The 21,723-nt window shown below is 38.6% G+C and overlaps 1 protein-coding gene across 18 annotated transcripts in view; it reads left to right on the plus strand.

The window, feature by feature from the left end:
* The window catches only part of BAZ2B (bromodomain adjacent to zinc finger domain 2B), a 152,906-nt gene that overhangs the window by 51,578 nt on the left and 79,605 nt on the right, over nucleotides 1–21,723 (plus strand). For 15 of the 18 annotated variants that reach the window (XR_008467564.1, XM_054207654.1, XM_054207650.1 and 12 more), the window contains exon 3: nucleotides 8,789–8,994. The exons of 1 other annotated variant lie outside the window; for it this stretch is intronic. The gene's annotated coding sequence lies outside the window, so the exon portion shown is untranslated. Of the gene's footprint in view, nucleotides 1–8,042; nucleotides 8,501–8,788; nucleotides 8,995–21,723 lie in introns of those variants that run through there. 2 more of the 18 variants (XM_054207642.1, XM_054207641.1) reach the window with 2 other exon arrangements.

Here is a 21,723-nt window from a genome sequence, read left to right on the forward strand (position 1 = left end):
AAGAAAAAATAAATCGACATTGTGTGCGTGTACGTTATGTAAATACAGATTTTAAAATAATCAGATTTTCTAACTGTTCTCACATATTTTGTCAATATTTGAAAGGTTTTCTTTTTAGGTTTTCCAAAGGTAATTTATTTAAAACAAGCCCAGCAATGAAACAGATGTAGAACTTAGAGTTATAATATTCTTGCACAATTGAGAAGTAGTAAAGAAATGGTATGTTAGAGCACAGCACAAATGCATGTCAGTTGGATAAAGCATGGCCTTAGTGCTTGCAGAGGGGTTATATGTATCATCTGTGTTAGACATATTACAGAGGTGATGTCAAGGTGAAAGCAGACTTGCAGAATGGTTGGAAATCATTTGATATTCTGACTCTGAGGCTGTAAATGGCTCTGTAGCAGATGGAGTCTTTGTCAAGGAAGAAAAATGGCAGCTCTGGAACATCATAGATGTTTTTGCTTAGCAGCTCAGCACATAGGCTGTGACCTTCCAGTGTTCAGGAGTTCTTCCTGTGCCTTAATAAATTGTCCTCCACTTCTATTCCCTAAAAGTAGATAAATAGCAGTCATCACAATTCAGTACAACTTGGGGTATTTCATTATGAAAAAACATAAGCATGCTTCATTGCCAGCTTTTTTAAAAGTAAGCATTGAAGGATGCTTGCCATTTCAGCATGAAGTGCCAGAAAGAGCTTTTAACTAAGCATTGTGTGTTACTGAAAATAAAGGGGAGTGTGTTTGTGTGCATAGGTATGACTACTAGTACAGCACAATACTAAAACTGTACATGTGAACTGTTAATTCTCTGGGTTATGATTTTAAACCTCAACAGAAAACACAGTAAATTGGACTGCGTTAATTTCTAGAATGTGTTCATACTGTGGGCATCTATATCTGTATGATTTATTCCAGCAAAACACAGAATTTTAGACTATATATTGAAGAAGCTATTTCTGGTTAGTTCAGAGAGGATAAATATGGTCGATAAATTCAGTCTCATTTCTGAGTTCATGGTTTTTCTTCATTGATAAAAATTCAGGTATCTGTTAGGACCTGGTAGCATCTAATTCTGTGTACTGTTGATATATATGGTTTAATCTGTATTCTTCTGTGAGGTTGAGTCTGTAGAACAAGGGTTCACTTTTATCTATAGAGTAACTGGTTTCTGTATTCTCGTTCCTATTAATGAAATTTGTGCCAGGTTGTTGTAGGTTGTGGAGTTTGATGTCCTGTACTTAAGATATATGGATGATTGCTTAGTGTCAACAGTTATGTACCAGAATCGCATATTTCATGTGTACAGTAAATTGGGGTATCTTAGTGTCTTTCTCATTTAATCATTTGAATTAGTGTTATATCCTTTAATAGTTCTCTCTGTTCTTAGGTCCCATATACACTAGTTTAATCCCTAATAAAACTGTTGGTGTCGGTTGTTGTAGTATATTACTTCAAGAGCCTATAACATCTTGTAGAAGATGCTCGATTGGACAGTTGACCTATCATACAGGGTAATAAGTCATTGTTAAAAGTGGAAGCATTTCACAACTATCACCTGGCAGCCATACTCTTTAGCCTACTTGACAATTGTTAGAATTATAGAAAGCAATCACTGTTCATCACAGAAGAAAATAACCCAGCACTTTCAAGGGTCAAGGTTGTTGCGTTAGAGTCTCCTTCTTTCAAACCCTGGAGGTTGCATAGTCTTTGCTTTTAAAGGTGAGCCCACTGTAATTAACTGTGCCTCTGTCTATTCAGTTTCAGTCATTTTGAGATGTAATGTGGATGGCTTTTTTGCAGAAGGACAAATGCTTTGTAATTGAAACAGAACCATTTTTGATAGCATGAGATTGAGAATAGTCTTCAGACATCTTTTTATTAGGACATCGTAATACATGAATGAGTGTAAGACTGCTTCATGTGGCATATGCCTGGATGTTTATATCTTTAAAATTGAGAGAAATGGAAGGAAGAATAAGGCCATGTGCTGTATGCTTTCAGCCATCAAAGCTCTCAATGACATGAGTGCTTGTTAACTTAAAAAGGAAGAATTGGCGCACATATGAAGAGAGTTTATGGAAATTTTTACGCTTTCAATTACTTACCTAGTTCATTATGTCCAGTATCTTGATGGTATTTTTCCTGGGTTGTATAGCGACAATTTGATACAACTGTCACCAGGGATGGTTTAGTCCATTTTCGGACACTTCATTATTTTTCTCCTCTATTTTTCAGCAGTCTCTTGTGCCTTCTGTTTCTTTGGTGTTGTGATGGCCATCATAACTACAGAATGACTTCCTTATGCCCTCAAGATAAAATGAAAAAATAAATTGCAAATTACTTTTCATTTATTCCAAAGGAGTTCTGTATGCAATTTTTGGTTTACTAAAAGTAACTAACTAATTTGCGATGTATTTTCATGGAATTAGGGTTTTGGAGTGTTAGTTGAAAAAGGAGAAAAACACAAACAACAAAACACACCTACCAAACAAGCCAGCAAACGTTTATTTTCTACTGTTTTGATTAGTTTTTAGTATGACTTTAGAGCTTATCAACAATAATGCAACTAGATACTGGCATTATAGTAACAATATCTTATTTGTATTATTTCAATTGAAAAAAATTGCAAAATGAGATCAGTAGGAAAATTTAGTGGGCTGCATTAATAGTTTTAGTAGTTTTGCAGTGAATTCAAAACATAGTTTTGATACTCTTGGAGCTAGCACTGTAAATCGGTTGCTCTTTTACCTATGAAGTATAAGGCAACATATATCCCTGCCTTACTAAACCAAAATCTGGTATAAGGAGAGAGAAATGTCTTTTAAAATAACTTTTGTAATTTTTGTATTTTTATGGTCAGCTCTTAGTAGTAGAATAAATAATTCCATTCAGTATTCATCTTTTTTTCAGTAAGTGTTTTGTGTAACTGATATGTATGCTGCATGCCTGTACATACTGGTACTGAACCTGCTGGATTGTTTTGCTTGGTTTCATGATGATTTTGCATGTTTGTGCAGAGCAATTGCACTTTAAGTCATGTAATCATTCTAGATTCTGTTCCTGTTTAATAATTAGATAAACATAGAGGAGATCTTGAAAAATGTGTTGTTGTTGTATTAATTGGTGTGCAACTTTAGCTGTGGAAGTATAGTTTGTTCCAAGTGACACCCAATTTTTATTAGATATTCCTGCAGTTTTACAGAGAAAGAAAACTGCTTTGTCTCCTTAGCACCCATTGATTTTTCTTTCAAGGCTATGTTAACAATGCTGATAGAACCCATGCTATTAGTATCCACAGTTAGCAATAAGTAGAGAAATACATTTTGTAAAGTAAAAAGTGCTGTACCTACAGTATTAACAAAGTATTTTGCAATATTGCTGTACTCGAAGCAGTGAAACCAGGAGGAGGACAAGATACTGAAAGGTCGAGGAAAAATGAGAGAAGGAACAAACGATGCAAAAAGAAAATGACACTGAGGTCTTGGTTTAATACATATGTATTCCAGGTTGATGGCTGATTTCATTAGCAAATCTCATTGTTATGCAATGTCTGTTCTTCTGCAGCAAAATGAATATTGTATTCTCAGAGGGTCTGCAAGTGTGTGTATGTGTATATTATTATGATGATAGATAAAGAATATATATTTATAGTTGTACTAATATTTTAAAACTTCTGAAAAATCTTTATATTTTCAAAATAATGTTATATTTCACTTTTCCAATTAAGTGGTAAATTAATGGTTATTTTCATGGAAAATAGCAGTTTAACCCTTTTCCCCTGTGCATTTCTTTGCCATGTTTGCTACCTATGTGATCTTTTCCCCAAAACCGTCAGTTTGACTAAATAACAGATAATTCTGAATTTACCATATTAAAAAAACCAAAACAACTATAAGAATATTGATCTCTAATGCTTTTTTAAATGCACGACAGTAACGTATATAGAACATTGAAACCAGCCTCATCTTAGTCTCAAATCTCATCAAACTTGAATCACTCTTTATATTTTAATAGAATATTCTGAAAAATATTGAAAAACTGTTTATTTTAAGATACCTCAGCCTTACTGTGAAATGATATGGGTTCATTAAGATACTGATGTGCTTTGGTTTCTTTTGTTTTCAAGTTGCTAGTTAAAATTACTGTTTCTGTAATACCAAGACATTTTGATAAACACAATATTCAAAATGAGAAGGAACACACGAGAAGGCTTTGATTCAGGAAGATTAAAAGGCACTAAAATTAATTAATCCAGGCATTTTTCTATGCTTTTTAATAATTTATCCATATATTAACTTTGTGGGGTCTAAATCGAGTCGCAAATGTATGAAATGATACTGAATAAATGATAATTTGGGTTTTTGAATAGTTTTGTGATTAATTTTAGGTAATGAGCCCTCATGAAGAATGATTTTGGATACTGTAGTGATGTAAAGAATAAACAATTTTTCTGTGTTTTCATTTGAGTGACTTTTACATGCCTTGAAACAATTCTGTTCTTATTAAGGTTTTGTTAGAGATGTGTTTAGTAGTAGTAGAAGAATATGGCTGGCTCTTTCTGAGTGATTGTTCCGTAGTAGCTACTGTGTTTATTCCAATTCCAAGACACTATATTAAGGATCAAATTGATAGATGAAGCGTCCATGCATTTGGTAAATAATTCAATGAGGACCAAAGGGCCTTTAGAATGAAGCTAAATCAAGAGCGATATGACCAATATATGGGACCAGGATATGGAGGAGGTAGAACAAAGAGAAGATAGCTGCCTCTCTCGTCCCCCGGGGAAAAGGAGCCTCTTTCCCTTTGCTTTGGTAGGGCTGTAACCAGCATAAAGAGGTAGATTACTTAGCATCAGCTGATGGATTTTAAAGATTGGTTGGTTTAGGTTTTTTGGTGATGAGAAACTAGTTGAAATGAGATAATCTTGTCTCGTGCTACGTCGTAATGTTTTCAAATGTGGAGACCAACTTCAGTGTCCAGTGTTGCGCTGCGTAACAGTGGAAGCCAAGAATGGACTCTGCAGTAGGGTACGTGGGGGGAAAAATTACATTGAGGCTTGTGAATGTTGTCAGAATCTAATTTATAGGGACACAATCAGGACTCATTTTTTTATGCCATTGTGTGAAGGGCTCTCGGGAGTCAAAGGTCGTTGAGACTTTCGGCACAGGCTGAGCCTGTGAGGAGGAAAGTTGGTGGTTTGGTGTGTCCACGTTGTGTTGTGTCGCACCTCCCTCCCCTTCCCCCCGTTTGTAGTTTTAGGAGGAGGTCACTTTTATTAACTTGTTAATTTTTCTTGAGAAAAAAGATGATTTTGAAGTTCTTGTGTCCCACATGAAAAATTTATTTCTGTAAGTAAGGACTTGTCCCTTTTGTCCCCTCTTCATTTGTCCACACAGCTAGTGTCAAAGGATTACAGCTAAAATTGCTAGAAGCAAGAGAGAGACTAATATTCCATGTGAAACTTTCAGAAATAAATTTATTGATTTTTAATGCGCTACAGAGATGGCTGCAGGGGGTTCATACTCTCCGAAACCATTGCAGCAGGTTGCATGCACAGATGGTGCTGGATTTTAGGTATTGTGTTTATATTGATAAATGTTTACTATTTTAGGAAAGTGTTTCTGCTGTGAAGTAATCTGTATTTCTTGGCAATTTTGGTGTTTGCATCAAGGTATGATGCAAAATACAGATCTCTGGCTTTGTTGGCATTCAAACGAGGTTGCACAGAGATTCTGTGTTCTTCTCAGCTGAGCGTAAGCAACATTCATGGCTTAACTGCTTTTATATTTCTCTATCACACAGCAAACTATGAATTTTTAAATAAAAAATATTTTTGGAATAGAGCTACCTGAATGATATGGGTAGCTCTAGATAGGCTCAAATCCCTTTTCTGGGGTTGATACTTGTTTTTTTTCCTACAGTGTTGAGAAAATTCTTACACTCACAGGTGGTGTGAGTCTTCTTGACTTTTCTTTGGCAGGCATCATAGCACACAAGGGCTCTGTGAGAAGCTGTTGATGGTTTTGTTTGGTTGGGTTTGGGTTTTTTTGGTTTTTTTTTTTGTTTTGTTTTTAAAGCACAGTAAAGTTTTCGGGTTTTGCATTTTCCTTATTACCACAGATATAATTCCCCTGGGGAGTGTTTGAAATCTCAATAAAAAAACCCAACACTTCAATATTTTACTTACTGCTACTGTATACGTTGTTTTTAAAATATTTTTAATGTTTTATTTATTTTTCAACACACATATTTATAGCTAGACCCATGTTCAATACCCATATTTATAGTTAGAATTTGCTATATAGAAACTGGTACTCTTTTTTTAAAAAAAATCTCCCAGAAAGACAGTAACTGCTCAGTTGGGCTCCACAGGTTGACGTTGTGCCATTTTATGAGGGCAGGTGCTGATGCATATTTAAGACATAACTGGAGTAGTGATTTATTGTATCATATGTTTCAGTATGCTATTAGGCCTGGTTTATAAACATAATTTTTTCATGGATCTCAGGTATTGGACGCCAGTATTTTAGGAGCCTGTAGAATTTCTGTCTGAGAACATCACCTGCTGTGAATCACTAATTATTCTCTTGCTGACTAAGGTGGAGTAGTGGGTTGTAGTTCAGTATATTTAGCTTCTCTAATGGTTCCACTGGTAGAAACCAAATCCCTTTTCAACACCTTGCACAGACTGTTATAGGGCTAGGGTCTGATTCACCTGGAGTTCAGAAACTAAGTTGTGGACCTCCTGTTTGGCTGCTTCTGTTGTCACATTTTTATTTCCCTCTCCTTCATTGCTGTCCCAATGCAAAACAGCCGTTCCACAGTAAATATTTTTCACATTATGAGCAACACGGATTGAAACAATTTTAGAAAAATCATCATTTATGAGCTAGTAGAACTAGCTAGTAGAACATGCAGAGCTATAGTACATGATTGTCCCTGAATCAGAGACGCAAATTCATTGTGGCTGTATTTTAGTGTGCAGATTTCTGGAATTAAGAATAATTCCCATGTTGAGACTTTAGATCATAATCTCCTAGATCATAATCTCCTAAATCTTGTTGAGAGCTTGTTTGCAGTGATACTAGTACCAAACTTACCCTGATTAAATACAACATGCATGGCTTTTTAAAACTATTTTAAGACTGCTGCAAAGAGTTCTGCTGATACTCCTTGGCTTTGCAGAAGGCTTTTCTCATTTGATGGTTTGATTGTTGCTGTTTTCTTCAGAAACACTATGTATCGTTTCACAAGACTGCTTTTTTGGTAAGATGAGTAACAGTAGAAAACCAGATAAATGAAATGCCGAAGTTTTGACGTGGTTTTACTTAAGGGAACGAGTTATATCTGAGTGCTTGATTGGGAAATTGTGGCTATACTAATTATATCTCTAATGAGCATGGCTTGCAGAAGTCCCACTTTGGCTGCAGAGATAGCTCTTGTTGCTGTGTCCTGGCTGTTTGGGGATGGCGGCACAGCGGAGCAGCTGCAGCCCTGTAGCAGGTTTTCTGGTGCAGGGACACCCTCGGCACAAGGAATCAATTGATCTGTCCCCTGCCCCTGCGTATTTCCTCTAGTCTGCAAATAATCTTTTATCGTGCTGCGTGCTGAAGTTCAAGCCTGTGTGCTGCTGTTCTAGGGCACTGTAGCAGTTTCACTTGCACCGACCTTTTGTGTAAGAAGTTGACTGCATTTATCCCTTAAAGAAATTCTGTCTTCTGTCAGTGGACCTAATACTTCAGTTGCTTAGGAGTAGCAAGTGTTTTCTTCTGTGACTCAAGGATTTTTTTTGTGGGGAGTTGTTGTTTGTTGGGGTGTGGGGTTTTTTATTTTCTTTTTTCCTTTCAATTTTCATAGTAGCCTAGGGCCCTCTTCAGTTCCACTTTGAAAATCTGATTTTTAAACTGGAGCTTGTTGAAATTAATTTTTTTTAAAAGATTATGGGGAGGAAACAACTAGCTTTTCTCACTGGGTCACTGCCATGTGGTTAGTCCATGTGATTAATTTTTTTGAGGAGGAAAAGTGTTAGGCAGTCTTTTTTTTTTTTTTTTTTTTAAAGGCATTTGAATTTTTTTTCTGTTAAAATTTTGTTCAGTAAGCTAATTTTGATAACTTCTGAATACTGCTAGTAGACTTCTTTGATTGTGCTTTTTTTGAGATTAATGCTTAAATTCTGAACACAGTGGTTAGCATTTGTTTTTCCCAGTTTCAGGTTTTTCCAGGGTTGATTCAGGTTATTGCTTCGTGGCACTTTCTCATACCAAGACAAATTTGTGAGCAGTTTGTTCTGGGGCGTGTATGCGTGTACATAAGCATCATTTAAAAGAAAAATAAAGTGTGTTTTTTTTTTTTTTTCTTGGGCTCGGCTTAAAGAAGAAAACAACCAAGTACGGCATTGATGCCTGTGTAACACCGTGGAAAACATTTCCTTCATGGTTCAGTTGTTTGGATGTTCTCTGCTACCTTGTAGCCTCATGTAATTAAATCCAGATGCACAGGTAATGAGAGCTGCCGCCTCACCTGGGCTGGCTCTGCCTGCCTGAGCCGGTGCCTGTCGCGGGATCCCTGGCTCCGCCTGCATTCCCGATTGTTTACCAGGAAATCAAGATGTGTAAACTGCAGGAAGTACTGTTTGACCCTCTCCGACAGTATCTCATTACAATAATTGCTAATCTCTGAATAAGACAGCCATGTTTTGTGTGTAACACAGAGGGGAGGTTGTGGTAGGTTTCAGATGCTTCCTCAAATACAGCTTTGTTAAATGCTCACTTGAATTTCGTTTTCAGGGTAGTGTTTGACAATAGACATCTGGCGACCTTTGGGCTCAGCAGAGCTGGGGCACGATATCACGCGTTTGTTCTTCCTTCTTGACTGAAGAAAAAAAAAAAAAAGAAACCAACATCAAACCCACCACGGCTTGTTGTTTTGGAGTGCTGTCATTGCTCTGTAGCGACAGGATAATGGCTACCTCCTGATTAAACCACTCTCCACAGTAAGCTGTTTGTGTTCTGTATCTATTCGTCTGTAATGCCAAGTGTTCAGTGCTTTCCCTCTGTGCCTCCCTCCCTCCCTCCCTCCCTCCCTCCCTCTTCCCCAGGCTATTAGTTCGAAACTAATTTATAGATTTGAAACTAGTTTATAGATTCAAGAAAGAATATATAGAGTTGCAACTTTCATTTTTTTGATACTCTTAAGACAGGCAACTACTACTTTTTTGTAATGCTTTCTGACAGCAGTGATGAGCAAATATATCCGATTTGCATGAGACAAACATTAAAGTCTATTTAGGTGTTTAGACGACTAGTATTAACGTCATGAAAAATTCTGATGAATGCTCATTGGACAAATAGAGTGACATAAAATGCATGCATTTCATGCACATGATGAAGTATTGGTATTTTACGGCTTATTTTTATCACTTGCAGAACTCTTTCATGTCTAACAACTCAGTTTTCAAATAAAACAAAACAGTGATTTTGTAAGCTTTTCTTGTAGTTATTGGAAATTTTGTACTGTTTCTATATTTACTATACTTGATGTGTTATTTTTACTTTAAGTAATTTCGTGGCTCTTGCTGATGAGGACTGGGTGGGTGTGCAGCTATCACTTAGTGCACAGGTCCAGTTTTATTTTGCTCCAGAATATCAATCTAACAGATTTCATATTGTAACAATGGTGGCAGTGCATATTTGGTCTTACTCTGCTCTGTTAAATGGGTTTACAGTGATTTATTTTTTTAAGGTTGGTCTTATCTTACACTAGTAAAAATTGCACAGAATTTTCAATAGCATTGTACGCAACACGATAAGCATTACTGAAGTCCTATACCAGATAATACCTATGCGTGTTCTTGGTTATTTCGTGAAAGTTTAGAAAGGTGCTAAATCAAGTTTTGCAGTTCCGATATAAATTCATATTAAAGTAATATTGTGGTCTTGGTACCAAGTACTTCTGTAGTGAATTCCTAACAAAAATAATTTTCGCTCTTCAAAATGTCTGCTTCTCCTATTATCATATCTTACTATAGAAATAAAATTATATACAATTTCATTTAGTAACTGTGTTGACAGATACTGGAACTGAAAAAGAAATCTGGAGAAAAATGAGGATTCAGTGAAAAGAAATAGATATTTTCATAATAGATAGTTAAAAAAAAAGATATTTCAAATAGCCATTATTAGCAAACTTGTAAAGTAGACAGCATAAACAAGAAATCTGCAGTTGGTCACACTATGAGAAAAATAAGTAGGTGAGGAACAGAGACAGTGTACCTGCAGCTTGGGGTAGAAAGATGCTTTTGGAGATTAGTTCACATGGGTTGTTACTTACAAAGAAAAGAGTGTGGGCAACAGAGTGGCCAGAGTGTGTAGATACAGGTTTATTTTGACGGGAACCAGGCAGGAAAAATGCCACAGGGAAGAAAAAAAGAGGGATTCATTAATGTGTTAAAGGGCTTTTCTCCAGTGGTAGTGAAGACCTGGATTTTGGAAACTGTTGATTTGCATTGTTTTTTCCCTAAAATACTTAGCCATGTATTCTGAGGATTACTGAGGATTAAGTGCCAGCCAGCAGTCCCTATGAAACTATGACCTTTTCATGTTGAGAGCATTAACTGCAAAATAGATGTTTCATGGGATGGCCTTAGGTTTCTTATGCGTGCTGCCTCCCTTATGAGCCCCTTTAACACTGGCTACTTAATTTGAAAGACCGGTGACCTAGTAGTACTGTTCTATACTAATCCCTCCTACAAAACAAGAATCTATTAATTATTCTCACAAAATACTGAATTGCTCCTATTACTAGATAAAATTTTATATAATTTCATGTTCTAAATAAATTACTAATGTGTTAATTAACAGTGTCCAAGAAATGTCCTAAATTGGGTGCCAGCAGAACACACGTATTGTCTTCCTGCAGGCTTGCACTCCCTCGCTGTCTGGCTGGCTGCTTGTTCCCCTGGCCAGTTTTTTGCAATGTCCTACAATCCAGGTGTTCTAGACATGTTTCCCTTGCTATTTTTAATCTTTTTGCATACTCCATCTCTGTAGAGGCTCTTAATCTCAAAGCTCAGTGCTTCACAGCGGAACTCATTGGCCCAAAAAGCTCCAGCCTGGGGTACGTGGCAGGGCTGGGTTCCCCTAATGCAGGATGGGCCCAGATGGGCACTGCGGCAGCGGCTGGTTCGTGGGCTGCCTTTGGTCCGTGTCTGTCCCTGTCCTGTGGAGAGGGAGGAGCAGGGCAGAGGGACACCGCTGCCCGGAGAGGGGCAGATCCTCACCCAGGGAGCAGCCCTTGGCCACCACTGGAGACTTCTTGCCAGCCTCCTGCTGAGTGGGGGCTGCTGAGGCTTCCCTCTTCCCACCTCACAAAACAGCTACGGTTCTGTCTGTTACTCAGACGTGACCGTGACGTACCAGCTTGCCTTTGCAGAGTGCCTTTAAATTCTGAAATATGGCTTATGGGAATACTGCGTATCATTGCTAATCTTTAAATCATTACCAAGCTTTGCTAAGAAAACAACATCTGACACAGCTAAAATGGACTCCTGTATTTTAACTAGCATTCTCTAATAATGTAGGAAAACATAATGTTTAGCGTGTAGCTTTGTTAGAAGTGTGAAATTGAGATACATATTCTGACACGTACTTTTGTTTTTGTAGGTGGGAATATGGATGTTTTTTTATCATCTTTCTCTCCAGTATGTGGAAGTAAAAATGCACTCTGTCAGGTTTTTTATTTCTAACCACTTCCTTCAAGTGTGTAAATAACATTGAGATGTCAGATTTGCATCTGCTTGGTTTGTAAGAATAATATTGTGAATGGAGTCAGCAAGGATAGTCTTCTGACGTGGTAATAGCTGCTGTGGCTTCTGTTGAGGCTTGGTTTTTTCTTTGTATCTTAAGAACCACAATATTATTCCTTCCAGTTACTCAGCTTAGGTAAACTTCAGTGGACTTTCTTTGTGTGTGTGTTATTTGTTTTGTTTTGCTTAAATGTCTGAATTTCTTAAAAAATCCTAATGCCTTTAAACCGGAAGAAACAATGAACAAATAACCTAAGAAAGATATTTTGGAAATGAGGGTGGATGCCAATGATGAAGCTGACTTCATTTGATGGCTAGCATAGCACAGAATACTTCCTTCTAGAACTGGTTCTGGGTTTCCAAAGAACTTCGGAGTGGAACAACTCGAAAATGTGGAAACCATTTATCTGTGTCTCAGCCCTGCTGCCTCAGGCTATTAGTGGGAACCATCGCATTCCTGCTAGATGACACCACAAGGTGCTTTAAGAGTTCGAAACTGAGGAACTGGCATCCCTCAATGAGAAGGTTTTTAGTTGAGGTGCCAAAACTCAATGATGACAGGCCGATGGATTTATTCGCTATCGTATAGGTTAAAACTAATCTTCGCTGGCATTGAAGAACTGAAAGTATGATTCAGATGCTTGACTCTTTCTCTTTTTGTTTAAATGGAAAGCAAGATTAATGTCAGGATAATGAGACTGAAGTTTTGGTGCTATTCTAAAACAAAATCAGGACCCAGTGTAAAGCCTGAGGCTGGTACAGGTACACATTCAAAAGATTTGTTTCTTCTGAATGCTTTTCTGCAGCTCTGAGTTAGTATCTGAGAACTCATTCCTCATCAGACTATTCTGGTTGTTTTAGTTTCAGATATTTTTAAAGGAGTAAAATAGTATCTTAAATTGTTAGGATGAAATAAAAAGTAAGCAGCAGCTAATGCAGACTCTAGACCATTTATTTTGAAGGAGCTTGATTAACATCCTTGCCCCTTCTGGCTCATTGGAATAAATACAGGAGTTGTTATGGTAGTCTGTAAGTTTCGGCCTGTGGGGTAAAGGAATCTCTTTTTCTGTATCTTTATTCTTTGGAAAATTTACAGGGGAGTACCCATGAACTAGTTCCGAGTTGGTTACTTTGACTCACATGGAGTTTGTACACACAAATAGATACCTGGGTTTGTAGTTATTTCTTCCCAATTTTATCTTTCCCTTAGCTTATGCTTTTAAAGTTTAACTGTTTGGATTGGCATTTTCTCTGCCCACTCACTTTCTTATGTGCTTTTTTCCCAACATGAAGTGAAATAATATTAGGTAGGCAAAACGTGTTGTTTGTAGTGAGCTTTTTGGAGAGTTTTTGTATATGTATGTTAGAGCAGATACACTAGGTTTCACAAAGTTATCCGTTGTTTTAGAGGCTTCTGTCATTCTTTGGCAAAGACAGGCAAGGTTCAGTTATGAAAATACTAACCAGCATGTTTGGCACAAGCATGAATTTTAACACTCTCGAATTTTAACAACTGCTAGACAAACCTGTGGCAGCTTTTGCCATCAAGGGTTCAGAAGAGCACTTCCTCTGTAAGTTTTTCTTAAGCTCCGTTGGCGCCTGTAATTGGAGCTAAGCCTAGATTTTGAGCTTGAGGAGAGGAAGCCTGGCCTTTGAACCATGGGAAGAGGTGTGTGGTACAGTGGCTAAACTGGACCTAAGTTTCTGAGTGACAAAAAGTCCACAGAAGAGCAGAAAGTGTGCTTCTGACAGACTGAGAGTCAGGGTTTGGAAAAGCCACCCAAAAAAAGGCATTGACTTCAGCTGTCCTGGTTCTGAACATCCTGGCCACAGTGTTTATTTCTCTTTTGTACTGTATTTCCCATTTAGTTCTGTATCTGTTTCGAGACAGTTCTAATAGAGTTAAAATGCTTAAAGTTTACTATCTTGTGCAAAGGCACTGCTGTATGTTTATTGGTAGGAGATGATGAAACAGATTCTGAGATAGAAAAGATTTATTGATCTATTAGGCAGAATCTATTTAAAATAAATACAGACTTTGACAGAATGATGGTTTTGTGTTTTAGGGATTTTCCTTAGTACGAGGTGAGTTTAAACAGATATTTTGAACACTGAATATCTATTCAGTTAATAATGTTTTATTCGAGACCTGCTGTTTTGATAAAATACAGTTCTCATTAAGAATACAGAAATGGATTAGAAAATTGTAGATGGATCATACAATGGTATGATCCATAGCAACACTGCTTTATCCTGTTTGTTGACTCTTGAATAATAAATGCCATTACATAATACTAGAAAAAGTATTTCTAAAAAGTACTTCTAAAAAGGACTTCTGAAAATATTAGAAGAGACGGTATTTTTTGTTTTAAACTTGACTCTCATTCATGTTTATTCAAAATAATAGATACTGAGAATGTACTGGCTCCCCCTCCCCGGCAGCCCCCACTCCCTTCTTTTGAAGTACTAGTCTAAAAGGTGAAGTTTTTTTTTCTTCACGCCATTTTTTTAAGTCATAGAGCTGGCAATGGACAACATTTTATGCAAACTAATTACGATTATGAGGACAGGAATTTTTATGAAGTTTAAATGTAAAATACCACTGTAAGCAGCAGGCTTTCAGAACTCATTACAAGAAATCTGAACTTACTTTCTTGAAAGTGCACTTAAGTTATCCATTATTTGAACTCCATTCAGTTGAGCATAACAATGCAAAACTTGGATATCTTTACTGGGCTTTAATTTGAACTTTTTTTTTTTTTTAGATAATAGACTGTTACGTAGTAGACTGTTGTATACTATACACGCAACTTTATAAACATATTGAGACGAATATAAGAACTAAAAAATAAAAGAAAGCTAGTTCAGCTCCGTGGATCACTTATGGTAGCTAAAATCCTTGTTTCTACTTGCATTTAAAAATAAAACATGTTTCAGTCAAGTGTCAATAACATTTAGAATTAAGTTTAAAGACTTCAGTGAGTCAATTGTGTGTTTATTTAAAAATAACTTATTCTGCTAAGATTATCATCTTTAATTAAAGTGCTTCGCTGAAAGAAGAGTGGCTGCTTTAAAGTCACAGTCCTTGGACAGCCGCTATTTTGCTGCATGAATATTGTCAGGTGAAATAAAACGGAACAAAATGTTGGAATCTTATATTTTTCACCGAAGCTGTTTATCTTGAAAAGTCACATACAAAATAGCTGCTAGTAATCTTTCTCAACTGTTTATATGACAGCACAAAAACTATCATTGCTTATTCAGATTTGCTTCATTTTCATAAATCAAACATACTGATACAGAGTCGAGCAAACCTGGGGCGCTTTTCCTGGGTTGGGCTCTCTGGTGCCCTGGGGACGGTCGCTTGGGCCCTGTGGCCGCCGTCCTCACGCAGGGCTGTGGGCCCTTTGCTGTCCCTGTGAGCTGTGCTGGGACCCATGTCCCTGTGGGCGGTTGGTGCTCCTGGGCACTGGCATGGCTGGCAGGCACTGGCAGTTACAGTGGGCAGAAGGAGAAGGCTCCTGGTGCCGGCCACCGCTGTCAGCAACAGGTCACCAGAAGGTCTGAAAGGCGACTCTTGAAGAAATCTCCCCCCAAAACTCCCTGAAGAAGCACCCCGGTTAACTGAGGCAAGAGTTGCTCTGCCCTTTCGGCTGCCTCGTTAGCTGCACAGTTGCAGGCAAGGTCAGAAAGCTCTAACACGGTTTATGGCGCCAAGTAATGTATGTGACAGTTTCATCTGTTCTCAATTTAATTTTAAGAGAGATTACTTAATAATTAGTGTTCCTTTCACTGTTACTTACAATATATAGCTATGGGTAAGAAATTCTTCTTTATGTGCAACTGAAATATAATTTTCATTTTTCAAACTGTTATTTTCTCCTTTTCTTCTTTCCTTGTGGAGAAAGGTAAAGAGAACAAAATCAGGAGGTAGATTTGTTACCAAGTGGCATGTATCTCGATATTAATATTGAAAAGATTAGAAAGTGCTGTCCTAAAACCCTGGTGTGTGAGCTACTGTTACGTGGTAATAGTTAGAAGTTAATTATGCTCTTTCGTTCTTACCATCCTCAATGGTGGTATTTACCAAGCAAAAAAAATGTTGACTGCAGGACACTCCTCTTATCAATCTTGAAAAAACTTGTCAGAATTATCCCATGAATGACTAGGTCACTTAAAAGTATGATGCTGATTTTCATTTAACTGAATGAATAGAGACTTAAATGGAAGGAGCGTTTCTCACCTCACAGAACGAAGTGTATTCAGGCTTTCTTTACTGGAGGGAAAATATTTGTCTCGGAGGAAAGAGGAGGATGTAGAGGGAAGATAAACTTTTTTGTCAGGTGTCTATTTAGGTCTGTAATTATTGGAGATGAAGGCAATTTCAGGACACATTAGTGTCACAGGCACTTCAGTTAAATGACTATGTAAATTTTCTGGAACGTTTTCTGATCTCAGTCGCTTCTGTCCCTTACACACAGATCATCGTTACAGCACCTGTAATTCAGTCCATGGACACCTATACCTCCAAGTGATTCCAGATAATGTGTCTGCAGAGAGGAGCTGGAAAAGCCAAATCCAGTTCTTTATGTATAGAAAACTTTATAGCACCTGAATGATCCAGAGATTTCGGGTAGATGACAAAAAGAGGTATTGGCTGGACCTCAGTGACTTTGAAATAGCATTAGTTCAGTAAAAGGTACACAGCTTAATCTGGTATACGACCCTGTTAAGCTGGCTTGCTTTGCTGGGACAAAAGTTTCTGGTGCTTTTGCCACTCAGAGAACTGAGCTGTTTTTTCATAGCTGGCCTATCCTACAGAATAGGATATTCATATCCTACGGAAAATGAACACCTCGGGAGCCTGGTGTTAATGAGACATTCATTGGTGTTAATGAGACATTCATTTCCATTTGACAGAATTTGGCGGAATTGCCTCTTTTGGGCACTTGGCAAACTGATGCCAGAGAATCCTTGCATTTGAATGTTCTTCAGATACTATTATTTCAGCCTCTGCGGTCATGACAGAGTCCAGGCTCTGCATCAATTTTAGGTAGTGCTAATGCTTATTTTCTGTTTAGAAACCTGCTTGGCAGTGTTGGAATGTGGACATGTATCGCCATCATCTCCACTCCATGAGATATGTCTCTGTGAGCCTTAATGTTGTCTCCCTAGAATTGCACTGTACCATTGTCATCCTGCTATCTGAAGTATGAGTGCCCATCTTCAGCTGGAGGAGTTACATAGCTTTTCTATTGGCAAAAGTAAATTATATGACAGGCTCATTTCCTTGTCACCTGATTGAAATTTGTTGCTCCGCAGGGAGTGGCTTGTGCAGATTAATTGTACTAGCAGGCTGCTTTAGTAGGGTGAGCATTCCTGATCCAGAGTGTTCACATCTGTGTAAGAAGCTATCCTCGCTAATCTGTGTTTTGAGGGTGGTGGTGTCAGCTTTTTCTGCCCTACCCCAGCATTGAAGTGAAAATAACAGAAGGTGAAGGGGTGCTTACTGGAAATAAAAGTGGTCACTGCTAGACATACGTGTATAAAGTTGATAACGTCATACAGAATAACAAATAATGCAGGTAAATTTGCCTTTATTTATTCATTTATTTAACTGGTCCAGACTCTTAGTGTTGCTATTTTGGGTTTGAAATGTTTGTTTTAAGTGGACGTGGGTTGCTTCAACATAAAGTGATTCCCTGCAGTGCTGTGTTGCCTGATGGGTAGCTGATAGGGCCATTCTCTTTTTGTAGTACAAATTGGATAGTTTGCATTTCTTGCCCAGCATTATGCAGCTTTCAGGAATATATTCTGAGTTTTATGCAAAAGCAAGGGTCATGGAGGTTTGGAATGGAACCTGACCTGTGTGCCTGTCCTCCCTCCATGGAATGTAAAGCAAATGAATTCTAATGCCCCCTGTCATTTATAAGTATTCTTAATTTACTGTAATCATGAAGATCACGAAATATGTGAATACAGTAGCTGCGAAGAGCAAGAAGGTCTCCCCTCAGCCTCCTTTTCTCCAGGCTGAGCACCCCCAGCTCCCTCAGCCGTTTGTCACGAGACTCCTGCTCCAGACCCCTCACCAGCTCCGTCACCCTTCTCTGGACACACTCCAGCACCTCAATGTCTGTCTTGGCATGAGGGGCCCAAAACTGGACACAGCACTCGAGGTGGGGCCTCACCAGTGCCGAATACAGGGCGACGATCACTGCCCCGGTCCCGATGGCCACACTATGGCTGATACAGGCCCGAATCCTGTTGGCCGCCTTGGCCACCTGGGCACACTGCCGGCTCATATTCAGCCAGCTGTTGACCAACACCCCCAGGTCCTTTTCCACTGGGTAGCCTTCTAGCCACTCTGCCCCAGCCTGGAGCGTCCATGGAGTTGTTTTGACCCAAATGCAGGACCCGGCACTTGGCCTTGTTGAACCTCAGACCATAAATCCAGCCTGTCCACATCCCTCTGCAAAGCTCTTTTACCGCCCTGCAGATCCCCGCTCTGCCCAACTCTGTGTCCTCTGCAAACTGAGTGAGGGTGCGCTCGATCCCCTCGTCCAGGTCATTGATAAAGACGTTACACAGAACAGGCGCTGGTACCAAGCCCCGGGCACACCACTCGTGACCGGCCGCCGACTGGATTTAGCTCCATTCACCACCGCTCTCTGGGCCCGGCCACCCAGCCGGTTTTTCACGCCGCGAAGTGTTTGCCTGTCCAAGCCATGGGCAGACAGCTTCCCCAGGGGAATGCTATGGGAAACGGCGTGAAAAGCTTTACTAAAGTCCAGGTAAACAACATCCACAGCCTTTCCCTCATCCAGTGAGCGGGTCACCTTGTCATAGCAGATCAGGTTAGTTAGAAATGGGAGGGTCATAAAGGGTTTAGACATAATACAGGCGTGTACCGTGTGCCTCACACAGCGTAACTAATAGGAATATATTGTTTGTGGATAGAAGTGTCTCTGTAGTTGGTACAATACCTGTGAAACACAAACCAATCTTGCTGTTGGCTTACTAAAAAAAGTTATATTGTGGTGGTTGATTTACAAAAAAAAAATTTATTGTGGTGGCTTTTTTCACTAGGGAGTTTTATGTAAAGCGCTTAAATTATTGAAAGTGACATAATTACAGTGAAGTTCTGCAAAACTTGAACTGTTTGGCACTTAACCTGGCCCTTAAGGCTTGTACAACATTTGAGACATATAAAGTGAATCTCATTAATTATATTGACACTTTTAATTGAGTTTAAAAATCTCAGATGTGTCTCAAACGTTGCAGCAGTAGCAGACTGCATGTCAGGAGGTCGATGAGCAGACGGTGCTGGTCGAGCCAGGTGCATCACCTCCCTGCAGACACCTCCCGTGTCCACCCCTCCTCTGCCTGTTCCTGTGGGTGCTACACTTCTCTCTGAGGTTGACCTCTCTGAGGTCAGGGTGCTTGTTTGTTTTGGCTCATGGCTGCTTTCACACTTTTACACCCCTCCCCTTTGTTCCATGGCCTTTGTGACATAGCGGCGCGGAACCCTTGGGTGCCGCTCGTCCCGCTGGACCCTCTGGCAGTGCCTGCGCTCTGCTCTGCGCTTGCTTCTGGGCCCTGACTGGGGCTTGGCCCAACGCCGAGGAGAGTGGGGTGTCAAAGCTTTACCTTGTAGAATGAAACTGCATTTCAGATCTGTGTCGAGCTTGTCTGTGCCCGACTGCCTCTTCTGAGGGACCCCCATCTGCCTCCTTTCAGCAGTGGTAAGATCTCAAGAGCTAGTCTCGACGGGCAATACCGCGATACAGTGCGGTTAAATACCTTGCTCTAAGGCAAGAGAACACCAAATGCTCTCGGACTATTCACCAGGTGGCTGTCAAATAGTTGTTAGAAATTTGTTACTTCCCTGCTTTGTTCCTGTTTAATGAGAGATTGCGTTCTGTTTTCATTGGATTTGGCCGCAGTCATGAATATTGTTCGCTATGGAAAATTCTGGGAAAATAACTGGAGTTTCGGGCAAAGCACTGAGAGGAAGTGACGCCTAGAAAATAAAAAGTTGGGGGTTTTCCTAGTTTTACTTATGCAATTTCTTTTTTACAAATATGAGAGTTTAAAAAGCAATCATGAAAGTTCATCTTAAGTATTGACTGGCAAAATACATTAAAATGGAACAAATGTCCAGTTCATACTGGAGGTTAAAAGAATATGGATCTGCTGTCACTGGTATGGACTTTTTTAGTCGCAGAACGCATTAGGTCTACAGTGTAATTATTGCTGATCCTGACTAATGACTGTTTTGGGGATTATCTCTTTTGGAGTCAGCCATCTGCTGTGGTTAGAGTAATTAACTAAACATAATTAAAGGTTGACTTAGTTTGAAAGCAAAAGTATGTCTGTCTCTAGGAAAAGAATATAATTTCTTCAGTTCAAAATAATTCAGAAATACCAATATCCCAGTTTTCTATTAACAACTTTAAACAAGCAGCTGAATTAAAGGTTGAAAATGCAACGCTATGTCCCTCCCCGTCTGTCCCCCCCCGCAAACTGAAACAAAAAGAGCAGGGTGGGGGTGTGTGGATTAAAAGGGCAGTTTATTACTATTCTCCCAGTTCTTCCTTGATGCTGTATTACCAATTCAAACAGATGGCTTACGTTGGTTAAAAGCTTGCAAGTATAGCCAAATTTACATTTCTGTATTAAAAAAAAGTATTGATTTACCAAGCATATCTTCCCATTTATGGCACAAATGCAGATTGCATATAGGTGGTTCTTAACTGTGCCTATTCATGAAATATGTTAGATGGCAAAGACTTGTTTTAATGCTGTATTATTACACACAACATGACGGCAGGTTTTTTTAGAAATTGGAGAGGTCTGGATGTTTTTGTTAGGAAACAAGTAAAAAAGTTTCAATCTTGAGTTTTGAATGCAGTGCATTAAAGCTTAGAAATACCTTTCCTTTTACAGGTGATTACTGTAATAATATCATTATGATGAGTTGCTAATTTCCCTTATTCCATCCGTAAATACAGTAAATTCACTGTGGCCACACTTACAACAATGAATGCCAAAATACAGCAAAGCCATCGGGTTTTGTACAAGGACTGCCTGTTGGCCTCATAGTGTCTAAAAAATGTATTTTGGTATATTCATGTATGTCTGTTGATCTCTCTGTGTACGCTAAAGATAGTAAATTTTTTGTACCATGAAATAATGCATGTGTTTGCAAATGCTACAGACTTAAATCTGTAGATACAGACTTAAATTGTGATCCCTTATGAAAGGGATTTCTATAAATTCTTATCGTTAGGAATAATTACAAAATCTAATGGACATAATATAACATTTGAAGTCTACAGTATCCACAGTATTTTTCATTGTCCTGCTTCCACTGAGTGGCAGTTTAACTGGATTACATTTACTGATTACTACAAATCAATGAGGTATTCTTTAACTATGGATAGAAAATGTTTAATTGGAGAAAAGTATGTATTTAGGAGTCCTGAATTAAAAATTTAATTTTTTTAATAATACTTTGCGTTGATGAATTCTCCGAAGGAAATAGTTTTCATGATTTCTGCTATTGTTCTGAAGAAAAGTTCATAGACCTCATATTCAGTATAGTAGATACTTTCTTGTATCATGTAAGTGTAAGAAGTTGATTTTTTTTGTATTTGCAGAAAAAAATTAATTTTCTGCATGCATGAAAATGACGTGTGATAACTGGGGTTGTAAAGAATAATAGCAATGAAGTCTTTTGGTGCCATTCTCTGCATAATAGTTGTTTCCAGTTTGTGTAAAGGGTAAGCAGTTCTATATGATACGCTATTGTTCCTTTGTTAGCAGAATTTTCATTTTGGGAAAGTAGTATGTTTTGTTTTGCTAGCTAGCAAAGTCTAGAGACTTTATCTGGTACTTAGAAATTGCCCATGTAAAATC

Source organism: Rissa tridactyla, chromosome 7 (genome assembly GCF_028500815.1).
Source record: "Rissa tridactyla isolate bRisTri1 chromosome 7, bRisTri1.patW.cur.20221130, whole genome shotgun sequence".
NCBI classification, from domain to species: domain Eukaryota; kingdom Metazoa; phylum Chordata; class Aves; order Charadriiformes; family Laridae; genus Rissa; species Rissa tridactyla.